Source organism: Lichenostomus cassidix, chromosome 1 (genome assembly GCF_008360975.1).
Source record: "Lichenostomus cassidix isolate B80296 chromosome 1, HeHo_3.0, whole genome shotgun sequence".
NCBI lineage: Eukaryota > Metazoa > Chordata > Aves > Passeriformes > Meliphagidae > Lichenostomus > Lichenostomus cassidix.
This window is the reverse complement of record NC_139479.1, coordinates 42,825,649-42,841,142: the sequence shown is the minus strand read 5'-3', so window position 1 is coordinate 42,841,142 and position 15,494 is coordinate 42,825,649.

Sequence of the window (15,494 nt, the reverse complement as noted above, 5' to 3'; positions counted from 1 at the left end):
TCAGCAGTATTAAAGCACTTGACCCCATGTAATACATAAAGGCTTCTGTTTTGATCTTCATAAACACGTAGGCTCAATATCTCACTGAGGCAGCCAAAATCTTTTTCACGAAAACTTGTAGTATCTGCAGGAATATTTAACTTTGTGCATGAAACAACTTTGTCATTTTCCTAGTTCCATCTGCTAGCTCTCCAAGCCTTTCAAAAGATTAGTTAGGCCAGATAGCAAAGACAATAACTAAGACTTTAGGCAGAGATTTCTTTTAATTTATCAGTCTGATGCCAGGAAAAACCTGGGCATGCTAAGATATTTTTCTTGCCAACAGTAAATGATTTTTTAAAGATAATCACTTTAAGTATCATAAATGAAAAAAATAAACCTAACTAATATTTTGGAAATTTTAATAAGATAATTGTCTTCTCTCTCTCTCTGAGTAGTATCTTTAAAATGAAAGTATCTCAAGATAGGTAGAAAGGAGGTGGAGAAATGTAGGAACAGTATAGAAACAACACATGCTTTTCTACAAGAAACACACTTTTCAGTAGATATTTCTCTGCTCTTGTGTTTCATTAAGGTTATTTTACAGCAGGGGAAATGAAGTCTTGTACTTTGTTATTAATCCATAATGAAAGAAACCAGAGGAAGGTGTTTTCTTGCTCTTTTTCCCATTAAAGTTAAGTATAATGTTTCTGGCTAGCAAACTTTTTCATTTTAATGGATTTTCTTTCCCTGCAAACAAATGGAATATCTCATTTGCTCAGACAGATCTGTGATGATGCACATACAGCTCTACGTATCTATTGTGTAGGTGTTTGCAGCTGAATATAGCACCTAAAGCAAATAAACCAGAGGCCAGAATGTTTTGTGGAATTGGCTTGGGGACTCAGAGAAAAAAGGTCAGCACAAAGGGACACCCCACACCATTGCCCCCATGTTTCAGCCACCACTTTGAATTTTTGCCACATCTCTGATTTATAATTACATTCTTTACCCTTAAAAAGTGGTTAATCAGGTATTTTTTTTCGGCTGCAATACTATGGGTACATGGTTTTTTCACAATGCTCAGAGTCTATATCTGGATGATCTGAGTCATATTATCTAGTCTGTATTATTTATACTAGGGACCTTAGTGGTTTTAAGAGCATTAGAAAGAGAGAGAGAGAGACAGTGGTCCATTTCTTCGTATGGACATGGCAGGTTTTACTAGGTTGTACCATAATGTTATAATGCATTCAGGTTTTCTTTTGCATGACACTAATATTAGCATAAGGCTATTGCTTCAGCTTTAGTGAAGCTAGATTTGGATTTCTGACTCCATGGTATTTTTATCTCATCTACTTTTATTTCTGATATGAACATCAGTCTTGCTGTTGCCATAGGCAAAATGGATTAGAAGCAAAAAGGAGCCAGAAAGCACATGCAGCCTCATTTTCAGAGTTCCAGCAAGAGCTTGTCTGCATTCAGTCACTTCAGCCAAACTGCTTGTCTGCCAGATTTTGCTTCCAGTTATGGTGTTACTAGCTCATACACCACCCTAAATACATTAAAATACTGTTGTAAGATTACATATTTGATTTGTCACACAGTCACGTGTATTGTGGGGTCCAAGTGCATGGGTTGCGTCTAGATACATTTGTTGTATCAATACATCCAAAGTTCTTTCAATACCCATTTTACACCCTAATATTTGAAAGGAAGTCTACTTATGTAGATAACAGCAGCAAGTTCTATTCAGCATTGTTTAAATTAGGTGCAGAAACCTTGAAGATAAAAAATTTTAAACAGCTTTGAAAGAAGATCCTTGGATCATGTTAACTGCCTGATTATAGTCTATATGTAAGAATGCTTTATTTGAGAAAAGAAATTGATGACAGTGGAAGAAAAATGAGACAGACATTAAAACACAAATAATAGCAAACAAAGGCCAATTTTAAAGCCATTTGTTACAGGTTTGTTTGGTTTTTGTTTTTTGGGAGTTTTTTTATGCAGAAAATTCATTTGGACTACAATATGAAATAACCATCAAGTTCTTTAGGTAATCTTATTTTAAAGTTTACAGTATTCAAAAAAGAAGAAACTAAGATAATGTGTTCTCAAAACCCAATAGCTTTTTTCAGAATTAAAATATGCAAACTTTTGAAATCAAACTTCTCAAATCCTGCTGTAAAAACTTTTACATACATAGCTTACGATGTTAGTTGTTATATAACTGATCTCAACACTTTATTAGATGAGGCTATTGGGAAAGCTTATTGTCAGTAAGTAGTTTGGATGTCTTCCTTTTAAATCCCACATTTTTAAATCCATTTAGGACATTAAAATCTGTAGGCACTGTCAATGATGAGGTCTGGTGCAGAAAGTGGAACAGCTGCCACAATTTAAGGCAAAATTTTGCTTCTGCCACAAAACACTTATATTTCTTACTCATCCCCAGAGTTTGTCATATCCATTGTAAACAGATGTATCCAAGCTTTTCTGCTTCTTCTCAGGTACATTTCTGAGCTCTTTAAATAGAAAATATTTTTGGACAAATATTTTTGGAAACTTACCAACATAGATTATGTAGCAGAGTAGTTGAGGGAAGGCCAGGCAGGAGAAGTAGGACACAATGATTACATGGATGATTTTGATTAGATGTTTGCTATTGCTGATACAGTATCAAAATATTATTAATGCAGTATCTAAATAACAACTCTGTCATAACTTACAACAGATTATAGTATCACCAGGTCTTGGTTCCTCCTGTTGTGTCAAACTTCAGTGAGATCCCCTTGCTTTCTGACTGATCAGAGAACTTGAGCTGCAGTTAGGTCCACTAAGTCTCAGATTTGGTCAATGACCCTTAGGGCTAAGAAGTTATAAAAAAGGTTCAGCTGAAAACAGTTTTATTGTCTTGTGACCTTGCAGAATTCACAATTAAAAAGTAGAAAAACACCTGTGTATCTATTTTAGGATTTTATCTCTATGTTTAACCAGATCTTAATTTTTTTTCACCCATTCAAAAGTGAGTCTTCCCTGTCTTCGGGCTGGACACATCCTGCAGGCATCCCACTGGGAGTGGGAATCTACCTAGAAGCTGCCTTCAGCCTAAGTAGATCATTTGCCCAGCTGACCCAAACTCGAGTAGTATTTTGTACAATTTTGCAGGCTGAAGTGCACCAAAGTCAGTCACAAATTTCTCCACTCTCCCCATCTCTGGAATACATTAATTATGAAAGAATCCGCACAGCTCCTCTTGCAATACCCACCCAGTGTTCTTATTTTAGGACAAGCCATGTTGCTCATCAGAGACAGCAGAAAGGGAGAGGGTGTGTATGCGTGTGTGCGTGTGCGTGTGTGTGTTTGTGTTTGTCTATAGAAAGGACACACTTGAACACTCAATTAGCTTTTCCCACCAACACATACCACTCTAATGACATTGGTCTAGAATAATACACTATAGCTCATAATATATTCTGGATACTTCATATGAAAAAGTGGTACTTTATGTGCACCTTATGGCACGTTTGGCAGTCAAAAAAGGTTTCCATAGCAACAGGATTAGAAGTAGTCCTCAAGAAAGCTGACAGAAATCACAGTCTACCAGGTGAAATTTGCTGAGGTAATGTTAATTTAACAGTACTTAAATGGCTAAGTTCCTAATACCTAATTATGTGAATAAATATTTATTTAAAATAAAAACAAACAAAAACCAAAGACCCCCGTGAGGTCTTAAAATGTTTTACAAGAGCTTTTTAAGAGCTACACTAAACTGCCTTTATCAAGTTTTTAGATAAAGTTTTAGTATTTGTAAAGGTCGATTTTCATGGTGATTAAATGTCCTACGGGATTCAAGAATTTATTTTACAGGCATTAGTATATTCATAGTATTCTTTTGAACTTTTTTTGTATTTTTGGTTATTCCAAGCAAGAAACATGCTTATGCAGGAAAATGTGATAGCAGAATCTTCTGTTGTTCTGATCAAATTCACTATTATCATTGTAATAGCAACATAGTTCAACCAAAGTTGATAAGGATAAGCTCAAGATCTACTTTATGTTAAATAAAAAACAAGTGCAGAAGCACACACCATCTCTACTTGACCCAATATGTCATCTCTACTTTTAAAAATCACTGCTTCCCTCAGAGAGATGAGCGATTAGTTGCTTCCTCCTGATTTGCCTTAAGTGTCCAGGAGCTCGAAGTACTAGTAAGACCCTAATTCATATGTTTCTTGTACTTGCAGACAGCCTGGTTTTGATCTCTCTAGCTTTGCAGCAAGAAACATAGGGGACATTCACAAAAAAGACATTGTTCTTCATTTGGCTATTGCCACACCTCATAGACACATAGACAGAGGTATGGCCAAGACAAGACCAATTCTCATAACCAGGAGAAAAATGTCCTCTTGTGAACAGGGCATACCCTCTTCCCCAATATCTTGGTCTGCTTGTTCTTCAAGAGATAAAAATGGTAGACATTTGGTGGGATTAGTTGGTAAAGCCTGTAAAGATGTTGCAATTGCTATCTGATTGTTCAATCAGTTCACTTACATGTGAAAGGTTGATAATGAGTGTGCTTCCTGAACATGAGAATTATTTGAAATTATAATTATTGATTATAGCCTTATGTTTTACACCTGTTCACTCAGACCACAGCAGTTACTATTGCACTGAACACTTCACCTGGCTAATAAGCATCTAAACCCTACTATTCTAGACAATTATTTAATTGTGTTCTCTTCCATAAAGATGAATAGAGAGCAAGGTCCATGAACCAAACTCACAGTTTAACAAATACGGATAATAGTATTACATAAGTTCTATTTTTGATGATCACTATAACAGGTCAAAGAGTTAAATTTAAACACGTTTTCAATAGTCATTCTTATTAAAGACTAACAAGTAATTCTTGAAATAACTAGACACAATCTCAGATTCATTTTTAATATCATCTGTGTAGAAAGCTACAACAGTAGCTGTTCTCTTTTCTGTGTCATCTGAAAATCAGTTCACCTAATTTAAATAGTACAGAGAAAATAGAAATGTCTCAACAGGCATTTACTTTGTCTGGACATCAACTCACATGTTTTAAGAATTTGTGAGGACGATGCTACAAGAAGAAAAGCCAATGCAAGTTAATCCAAGTTTAGAAATTACACTGTTAACCAATTAACACAATTAACTAATTAAGTTACAGGAGCATGTCAATATCTATTTACAGACAGAGAAGAAAACAAATTGGAAGAAAACTCCAACTTACACATATAAAAAAGGAAATGTATGTTTAAATTATATTTCTGTTAACTTATTTAGTTTTCTAGAATTTACAGGACTAACTGTGGGATGGAGGAAATAATTCTGGTCATATTTTTAAGCCCCAGGCAGTTTAATTTGAAATGTCTGCTATATTCTATGTTCATACTTGCAGAGCTGTTTGGCATCATAATCACATGGAATCAAGTTCTCTGGAGACATATACAACTAAAACTCTGCTTAAGTGCAGTGAGTTTTTTCATTTGAGTTTGAAGAATTTCTTGTACTTGATTACTTTGCTAATGCAAATATTTAAGGTAGAAGAATAATCAAAAGAGAATAAAAATGAGTTTTTTGGATTTTTTTTTTCCGGTGAACGATTTTCTGTTTATTTTGGATGCCTTTCTGGTTTAACAAACATAAAAATCCTTATTTTAACATGCAAATTGGATGCAACACCTTTGTTGTTCAATTTTATTGTATTAGTTCATATTTTGTTGCTGGAGAATAGAATATGTACTGAATTTTTGAAAGCATATTGTAAGAAAAGGTACAATAATGGTACTTTGCCACAAGCTGGAGGACTGCACTTAACATATACTTGTTGTATGGAGGAGGAGACAGCCTCTTCTTCCAGGGAACTAGTGATACAACAAGGGGAAACACCCTCAAGTTTCATCCCAGTAGGTTCAGGTCACGTACTAGGAAAACTTTCTTCACTGAAAAAGTGGATAAGCAGTGAAACAAGTTCCCCAGGGAAGTGGGACACCATCCCTAGAAGTGTTAAAAAAATGAGTGGACATGGAATTTCACAGTAGAGTTTAGTGGGCATAGTGATAAGTCAGAGGTTGTGTTTGATGATCTTGGTGGTGTTTTCCAACTTTAATGATTCTGTAATTCTACTGAATGCTGTATTTGCATTTGTGAATGGAAAAATGTCCTCACAGTGTTATCAGGAACAAATTTTCTCAGCCTAGACATAGTTAAGCATGTGCCATTTAAGTATTGCTAGAACTCAGCAACAACAAACAATAATTGCTGAGCACATTTAGGACCTTGAAGTCAGGGTACTAAAATCCAAAGTATTTCTGGCTCCGAGAAATTTAGCAAAGTGTAAATTTGAGGGACTTGGTCTAGATGTTGCTAGCACATTATGGTGTTGATGAAGTTCATTATAAACAGGCTGAATCATAACCTCTTATATACCAAAATACTCCTTAAAGTGATTGCCAGGGAAAACAAAAAGTACTTTTTTTCTCTTTTTACTTGTGATGGAAGCTTGTGTAATCCACCACACTTACAAAACTATGAAATCTCTGGAATACAAGCAGTAAGACTGCATTGCTGGAGGACTGCTGCAGGCATACTTTCTGAAATATGAAGGACAGAGTCATCTTGCCATCTGCCTTACGGCCTTTTATGATACGTCCCAAAAACAGTGGCTAAATTTCAAGTAAAAAGGTATGTAGATTACTTATACAACTGTTGTAAAATACAGTGCAATATCTGAATTATCAATTTTTCATTGAGTGAAAGTGTTAGAACCCTGGCACAGAGCCTGACTTACTTTTCTTTAGTTACTGTTTTCTGCTGCAGTTTTGAATGACTCAATAGGACAAAGTAAAACTGATTATTAAATAATTTACAGGAGACTGAATAATCTTTAAAAAACAATTTCACACCTGAGACTTGAATGCTGAGGTGCATTATTTGTTCAAATGCAGCCTTTTACATTATATTCCTCAAATGTGCCTGAAAACTAAACCTCTTTATAAGCTGGGAGTCTAAATGAGCTTACATAAAGGAAAAAATGATAACTTTATTTTTGTTTCTTTTTTCCAGTTGACTAGTCACTACCATCTAGTTTCATGTCAAGGGCTGCAGTACCCCAGTGTTGCAGCAGCCAGGCCAGCAGGGTCTCTCCTGACTGGTGACTGAAAAATTTTTGCATATCTCACAGATCATCCAGAGACAGGGATCTTTAGGTAGTCACCCTGAAAGTATTAAGGAAGACAGAACTATTCTTGCTCTGGGTATTTGCACTGGCAATGAATAGTACTCTTTACATCTGCCTGACTCTCTTTTCCAGTTTTAGAGAGTTCAGTCACAAAATACGTATTTGCATCATATTAATTCTTTAATAGCTTACATTCATGCTTAATAATGTTATTTAACATATTCTGTCTCCTTTTTGTGTAGTTGAACATGGATGCTGTCAAGTTTTTTGAAATCTTTCTCTTTGAGACACAGACAAAATAAATTGAAAAAATTAATATCTGGGTTTTACTCCTGTCTCACTTCCTACTTATTTCTCAATAATAGAATAGCTAAATATTCAATTTTATGCATGTATTCTTTCACCTCCATCTCTCATTACCTTATTAAGCAGAAATTAAATACTTATTTGGAGACACTTAATTTAAAAGTTGTTCTTTTACTTGTTCTAATTGAATTCCCAGATGCCAAATATAATTTGTAGTCAAAGTCTGTACTTTGGCAGGATGCTGCACAATAAGCTTCTTTTTATTTTTATATCAAAATGATACTCTATTTTAATTCATTACTCTCGTATTCATTAAAATTGTTTTCATGACAAGGGACAGCAATTTCAGTTTGTTCAGGAACCTGTGGGGAAGTCAAGAAGACGTAACGTTGGGACAACATGGATGTGCAGAGAATGTGTATGGATATTCTGCATGTGTGATCTTTGTAGCAGAGAAAATCTGCCCAATACACTGTATAGATGTGATTTATTGCTTTATTAACAGTCATAGTTCAGAATTAATGCAGTGGAAACCAAGAAATTCTGACTCCACATCCATCCTTTGCACAGTTGTGTCCATATTTACCCACCCCTCCCAACCAGCCAGGTATCCATTATCACATTTCCCCTCACTGGTTCCAAGCACACGTTCCCTTGGGTGCACACCCTTCCCCTTGACACTGTGGGTGTGCCAGCACTAGGTATAATTCTGAATTCCCTACCATGTTAGTGGTGGTAGGCACCATCTTAGTAGATCTGTCCATACAACAGCAAGTAGTTGCCCCAGGTTTTGTGCTCTTCACCCCAGGGTGGAGTTCCCTGTGTGCAGGCCCCCTGTGATGGGGGTCTCTTCTACCACCATCTCTCCTCATTGTGACAAATATTAATGTTTCTTCTATTTTCTTTTTGTGTTGAATGTTTTTTTGTTTGTTGTCCCAACAATCTCTTGGTCATTCCCTAGTCACTGCGTGCTTAGTCCACCTGATTAACAATAGTGTTTTCTCTGGGAATCACTGTTTCCAGCATTTCACTCACATAACTCTGCTCACACTTCTGTTTCTATATTAACAGGTGCTGTTTGCTGGGCCATTTCTTTATCATCTTCAAGAGGAAGGCAAAATAGAGGATTTCAAGAACTACGGGCAAGAGTGCTGCATCTCAGTCCCAAGAACATGAAATAATTTCTCCTGAAAATCACTTCTACACCTATGAAGAGCAGGAAGATGATTAAGAACATCTAGAATGGATTATCTTTTTTTTAATGTTACAATATTTTATTTCAACAAGCTCTGAATAAAGTCTTCTACAAGGCAACAAGCCTTCTTTCTTGCTCCTACAAGGTACAGTAACTTAAAAAAAAAATTGTTAGTTGTGCGTGTAGAAACCATACACTTTGCCAACACATCATTGTGCCCAGAATAATGAGTCTTTTCACTTTGAATCTGGTTTCCTTATCTTTGTATGTCTTAAATTGCATATGTAATGACAGTAAGAAAATTCAGGAATGAGAGCATCTCAGGAAGCATAGCACAGCAGATTCTGAAGTTACATTAAATAATGTCTTTCCAATCGCAACAGCAGATACATGCATGAAATACAAGTAGTGGACTAAACAGGACTCTTAACATAACTGTTCTACAGGAAATTAAGTAGGAGAGGGCTTAGAACAGCTCCAGATATGCCTGTGGGACAACTTCTGCACCATCAAAGTAGACAAGTCTCTAGTCTGTCAGTATTTCAGTCATCATTTGATTTTGAACTTTTTTGGTTTTAAGTCTTTTAAAGGATAACAAAAAGTTATAGAAATAATGCATTTTTGTATTTCCTGCTCAATTAAAAAGTGTTCTAATTTCACCATATTTTACACAAAGGCTCCAGCACCGTGCCCAGTTTTGCTGTTTGCACCTTGAAGCTAAGCCAAACCATACCAAAACTAATACATGGCATGTTCTCATCGACAGCAATCAGGTTCAGGCCTTGGAAATCAGTTTGTAAAGTAATATTTTTTTCTTTTTAATATGTGTTTCATTATATATATCCACTTTCACTGGTGGGGTTTTTTCAGTAAAAACCTTTTGCAAAAAAATGCACGTTTTGGTGAAGTCCCCAGAGATTTTTTTTATATAAAATATACTTTCTTTTCATTTTATTGAAAGTATATTAAATATATGTACATAAAAAGCAGCTCAGCTATTCTCTGAAGTTAGACAAGCTTCTTCTAACATCACCACTTTTCATGTTACTCAATCAGCATATTGTCTGTGTATTTTCTCCAAGACATATTAGCTTGCAATTTCTATTCAAATTTAATTTTATTGTTGTTATTTCCAATGCTAATTGCTCTTCCTTTTGTGCTTATTGATGTGTCACATTCATCATTCTTTCAATCTCCACAAGTTGTCCAAATATGACTAATGTGAAGTTAATTCAATATACAACACAGGAAAACTTCAAGTCCTCTCATTTACAGCAGGACACCAAATTTTCATAGAAAAAAAATCTTTTTTTTTTTAATGTAAAGTACCTGTGGGTAGTCATTAATTTACTGCACTTCAGTACTTTTCTGGTTAAACTGCTCTGATTATGAACAGTTGTTGAAGTTCAATTCTGGATGGAAAGATATTTCATGAACAGGGCAACATGAGATGGCATCAAAAACAGAGCTCCAGCATTTTAATTTACTCCATGCAAGCAGGATATTGTAGAGAAACTTCTGGCTTCAGTGAAGAATTGTGTGTCTACAGAAGAGCTTGAACATTCAGAACACTGTTGAATTAATGATGAAATATTCAGCCTACCGTAACTATCAGAGAATTCCACAAGGCAAGTGAGACAGCTGGCGTAAAGAGCATTTATCACGTGTAACATTGCAGATCTGGAGCTGAACTCTAATTCTTCTGTTCAAAATGTTTAATCATGTAAGAGGACCAATTCCTCCAGCATGAAAATTTGTGAGTTGTCAACAGTGCAACTCCTTATAATCTTCATATATGGCTACTCATGCGGAATAATCTCAATTTTTAAGATATTAAATGTGTGAATATGTGGTCACCTATGTACACTGCAGCTGTACAATGCAACAGTATTGCAAACTCCAGATATTGGGAATTTTTTTTTATCTTTAACAGAACAGTATATTTTTTTGGTTGTGAAGATTAACAGGTTTTTTTTTTCCCTGTGCTTTATAAATAAGTATAAGCCTCAAAGTATTAAGAACTATATACTAAATTATCATATGCTTTGAAATTAATAGTATATTGTGTTAAAATACTCTACTGAATTTAACAGAGACATTCATCCCAGTTCTCCATTTTAAAGCACCCTGCTTTAATTAAATTACATGTTTTTTCCCCTTTTTTGACTTGGGTTACCGCAATAGGATTAAAAATGTGTGCTGTGTTTCTGTTCTGATACAGATGAAGATCAAATGTGGAAGAAAATTATCGTCTAAGTGATCTACGTATTTACTATTCAAATAATGAGTTTATACAATTAATTTGTTGTCAAGTGCACTACACAGCACTAGTCTAAACCTGCATTTTCCAGCTCACTAAATGTCTGGATGATAATCATGTATTCTTCTCTCCCTCCAACACGCACTATAGCCTACAAGCTGTAAACTGGGTGATAAAGTAGCAAACCTGCAGGATTGCACTGGAGAGCACATGGGCATGACAGCGCTGTTGCTACTTCTACTGTCCACTGTCCATAATGTATCACAAGTAAAAAGCTTTGCACTTCCAGAAAGGTATAAGAAGGAGACCTGTACTTCCTGACAGAAGCTTGAAAAAAAATATTTGAGTTGTCACTATAATTTAAAACTTTGTTAGGTTAAATAAATTTTCATTGCAAGTTAAGACCCCAAAAACTATTTCATTTACTGCTAAGTTCTTAAAGCGATACAGAAAATACTTACATGAAAAGTTATTTTCACTAGAAAGCTTTCTCTGTACCTTAAGTGCCTCTAGAATTTATTGAAATGTTACAACCTATTAAGTGCTTGTCAGACGCAGTCATTACCTTTCATTTAATCTTTTTACTTGGTATCTATTTATAAGCATAAAAAAAGTCTTAGCTTCAAAATATTTCTATTTAAGAAGCAAATTCAATAAAAATTAAATTAAATGGACATTACCATAAATAAGTGTTTAAACCTTTTTAATAATAATTGCATATATGTTAATAGTTTTTCATAGAACACGTATTTTAGCTTTTCTATTTTTCCAGTGATCATTACTAATAACCATATGTTTGTTTTCTAATCAAAACTGGAACTTAGTTATAAAAATAACTTTTCCAGTGACTGATAAGGTTTTTTAATGAAAAAGATAAATTTGATGTCATTGGCTGAGTAAATTTTAGTGTGTTTTTGAAAAAGTACTTCTTTTAAACTTTTAAAGGACTTGCATTAGTCTGGTTTCTAACTATTTTTCATTAATTTTGGCACACTTCCCTCTCAGGATGTGATCTTTCACTTCTTCCTGTGCAAGTTTTTAGTAATGAGAAAAACGAGGAAGACATTAGAGTGGGAAAAAGAAAATATCTTTTTCCTTTTTTTTTTTTTAATTGAAATAAATTGGAACTAATCACCAGAAACTTAGTAAAATTAGATAAAATTTTACAGAGTGGACATTGTTCTGTTTTTCTTGCTCAGAAAGCCAGATAATAAAAAAGTGAATTATGGCCTTGGGTGATCTCCGATCTTCAAGAGAAGACACAATCTATGCCTCCATAATTTAAAGACCATAATTTGCTAATCACAAGCCAAAAGTGAGACACAAAGTTTTTAAGATGTATGATATTGTCGTTGCTGAATTTCACTTCTCAAGTGTGAAAATTTAGAAGAAAATTTTAATTAAATTTTCATTCAAAAGTAAATTACATGGAAAATGTGATATAAAGAAACCAGGCATAATTCACCAGAAAAAAATGTGTGTTGTATACAAAAAGCATCATTAATTCAATTATTGCATTCTATTTTCACACTATGATTATGATTACAACCTAATTTAGGGAGCTACCTACAACTATTTTTACACTTACAAGAGCTGCGCAGCATTAACTTGCTGTTTCTCATGACCATGGGGAAGACTTTGGCAGCTGGAGAAGTGAGTGTTCCACAACATGAAACAGAGATACTTGACTGGGTCAACAAAGAGAGCATGCTTCCATTGGAAAGGTTCTGTATCCGGCTAATTAACCCTGTTCCTCTGCAATTACCTGAACAGGATAATTAGAGCTTCAGAGTCAGCTCATTTATTGCTAGCCTAGATATCTGTGCACCCCATGATTCACAGTTGAGAGAAGAAATTTATATTAGCATAACTATGGTTTAAAATGTGTGATGATGTAGCTAATTAAAAGACTTCCAGTATCTGTACCTTTGAAAGTCAGCTCTTAAATCAAAAAGATGACACCATTGTCCAGAAAATACTTTAATGATTGTTTTTATAGACCTCACAACAGAATGTTTTAACACATAGCTTGTTGCTTATACTTACATTGTATTTTTAAAATGTCTGAAACTCCTCTGGATTTTATAAAGCATTCAATGCATTTAATTGGAAAGTACAAATGTATTATAATTGGTATACTTAAGCTTAAGGGCAGTTTTGAACACAGTCAGTTAAGAAACACTGTCATAGGTTGGGTAAGCATTCAAGACCTAAAAAACAGTTCAAAAATAGAGTTACATTCAGCCTGTGTATTTTGAACGCTATACTTCAGCTTTGTAAGAAGACTATAAAGAAGATTCGTGCCACCCAGGAACTCAGGAAAAAATCTGCCTGCTAAGCAGTGAAAGGATGACAGCAGTTGTTTTGTGTTCTTTGATCTGTGTCATCATGAAACGAATACGTTTTTCACTTCCAAAATATTACATGAAGAAAGGACTTATTAAATAACTCACCGAATTGAGCAATAAATGTTTTCTCCTCTTTGTTCTCCTTCAGCACTGTGGGTTCTTCACAGCATATCTTTTCTTCTTCTATAAGCAGCTGTGATCTGAAAGACCACCAGAAAAAAAGTACAAAGCAAATATAATGATCAGAAAGAAAAACAACCTTCTAGACCTGACAAATAGAAATTCAGCACTTTGTGAAAAAAAGAACAATAACTCTGACCGGTAAAAGCAGGCAACCTTGAGAACTCTAAAGAGGCTAAAATGTCATAAGACAGAGTGCATAGTCAGATACTTTGGAATAACATAATTCATATCTTGTTCACTGCGACGAGATGCATGGCTGAAGGATGCAGCTGTACTGTGTCCTAGTGAGCCATTGTCCAAAGCATCACTAAAAGAAGAATGATATCTTAGACAAAACTGAGTATCTTAAAGAATTTCTCTAAAGATTCCTATGCTTCATGAGATACCATTCTATATCTTATGGTTCTTGGCCATCTTACCTATCTTACAGCATTTCCAAAAAATGCAAATAAAATGTCACCAGTTATGTCCCAAGTGCTCTTTAATGTTTATGCTGTTCTTTCCACAAATGGAAGGTAAAAAAAATAAAAAACTTTCCAGATGGGCTGAAAAGACTACATTGACTACATTAACATCATCAGTAATTCCTCTCTCTTGATCTTTACCCTCCTTATTCAGATTACCAAAGAAAAAAAGTCTTACTTTTTTTCTTTTTCTTTTTTTTTTTAATTAAGAGAAAAGAGTAAATGATAGGGGGGGAAACAGAGTAGAGGTATAGCTGTTTATAGATGAAAAGAGATGTAAAGAAGGGGAAGTGCTTTTCAATGTCATAAGGAAAGAAGTGTCTTGGAGCCAAAGGAAAAATAAAAGACACTGGAAGTAAGCACAATTTTTCCCCTCTGAACTTGGGTAGCAGTTACATCAAAGTAGTAACTCTTCCATTTGCATGTTCTTAAAATTCCTTTGCCTAAATTGTATGTCAACATGCACTTTTAAGTTTTAATTATAACAAATGTGAATGCATTTTGTAAGTAGGATACATTCTAACTTTATGCATACAGAACTATAATATTCAAAGATGTAATTAAATTTTAAAGGGATTTTAGCTTCCTGCATAAATCCAGATTAAATGATAAACTGGCTAAATCCACTCAGTAAGTATATTTTTCTCCTCAACCTGCAGTGTGAAACCCACAGTTTCCACATCAAAGAATGTCATAATCTTAATTTGGTTTGCAATAGACCTACCAACTAACTTACTCTAAATGTGGAGGTGATGATTATGCAAAGAAATTTTGCATCCAGAAAACATTTTGGCCAACTGAAGAGTGTATAATGATGTTTGATATATAGAATAAACAATGCAAATGCCTAAGTTTTAATGTAGGTAAACCAGTTTCTATTCTGTGATGTTTACTTCAAGAAAAAACAGGAAAACCTAGTAATTGACAAGATTGTGAACTGCAGACATTTCCACTTTACTTCTCAATTGACGCTGACTCTACTCCCAGAATGAATGGCTGTCATCTGGGGCCAGATTATTGAGGAATTAAGCAATTTAAATCATGGGGTCTGATGTACCTCAACTCTGTTCCTTTTGCTCCCTTCACATTCACTCGTTCCCCTAGGAAATTAATTACTTTTGTTGTTTCTCTCTGGTACTAATGACCTTTTACATCACAGACAGTATATTTGACATGTACTGTCCTGGAGGAACTAAACTGAATCTGGATAGGTAAAAACCTGGAGGAATTTTTTACAACTTGTGTTGACTTCTGTCAATTTTTCCTAAATGAGTCACTTTGCCTAATATAAAAATATTACCCTTACAAACAATGCATTTCCTCCCTCACAACATTATTCTGGGTTCTGAGTGCCACATTTTAAGGTGCCTAACACTTCCCACTTACAATATAAAGATTTTAAATTCTCCATCCAGATCTGAGACTTCTACCCATCAAAATGAAACAGAAGTTGTTACAATGGTCAGAAATACTTTCAAACCTGGAAGGGTTTTAGAATCTCCTTCTCAATTTGAGTTAAAGGTAAAAAGACAGAATGTTATCTCAC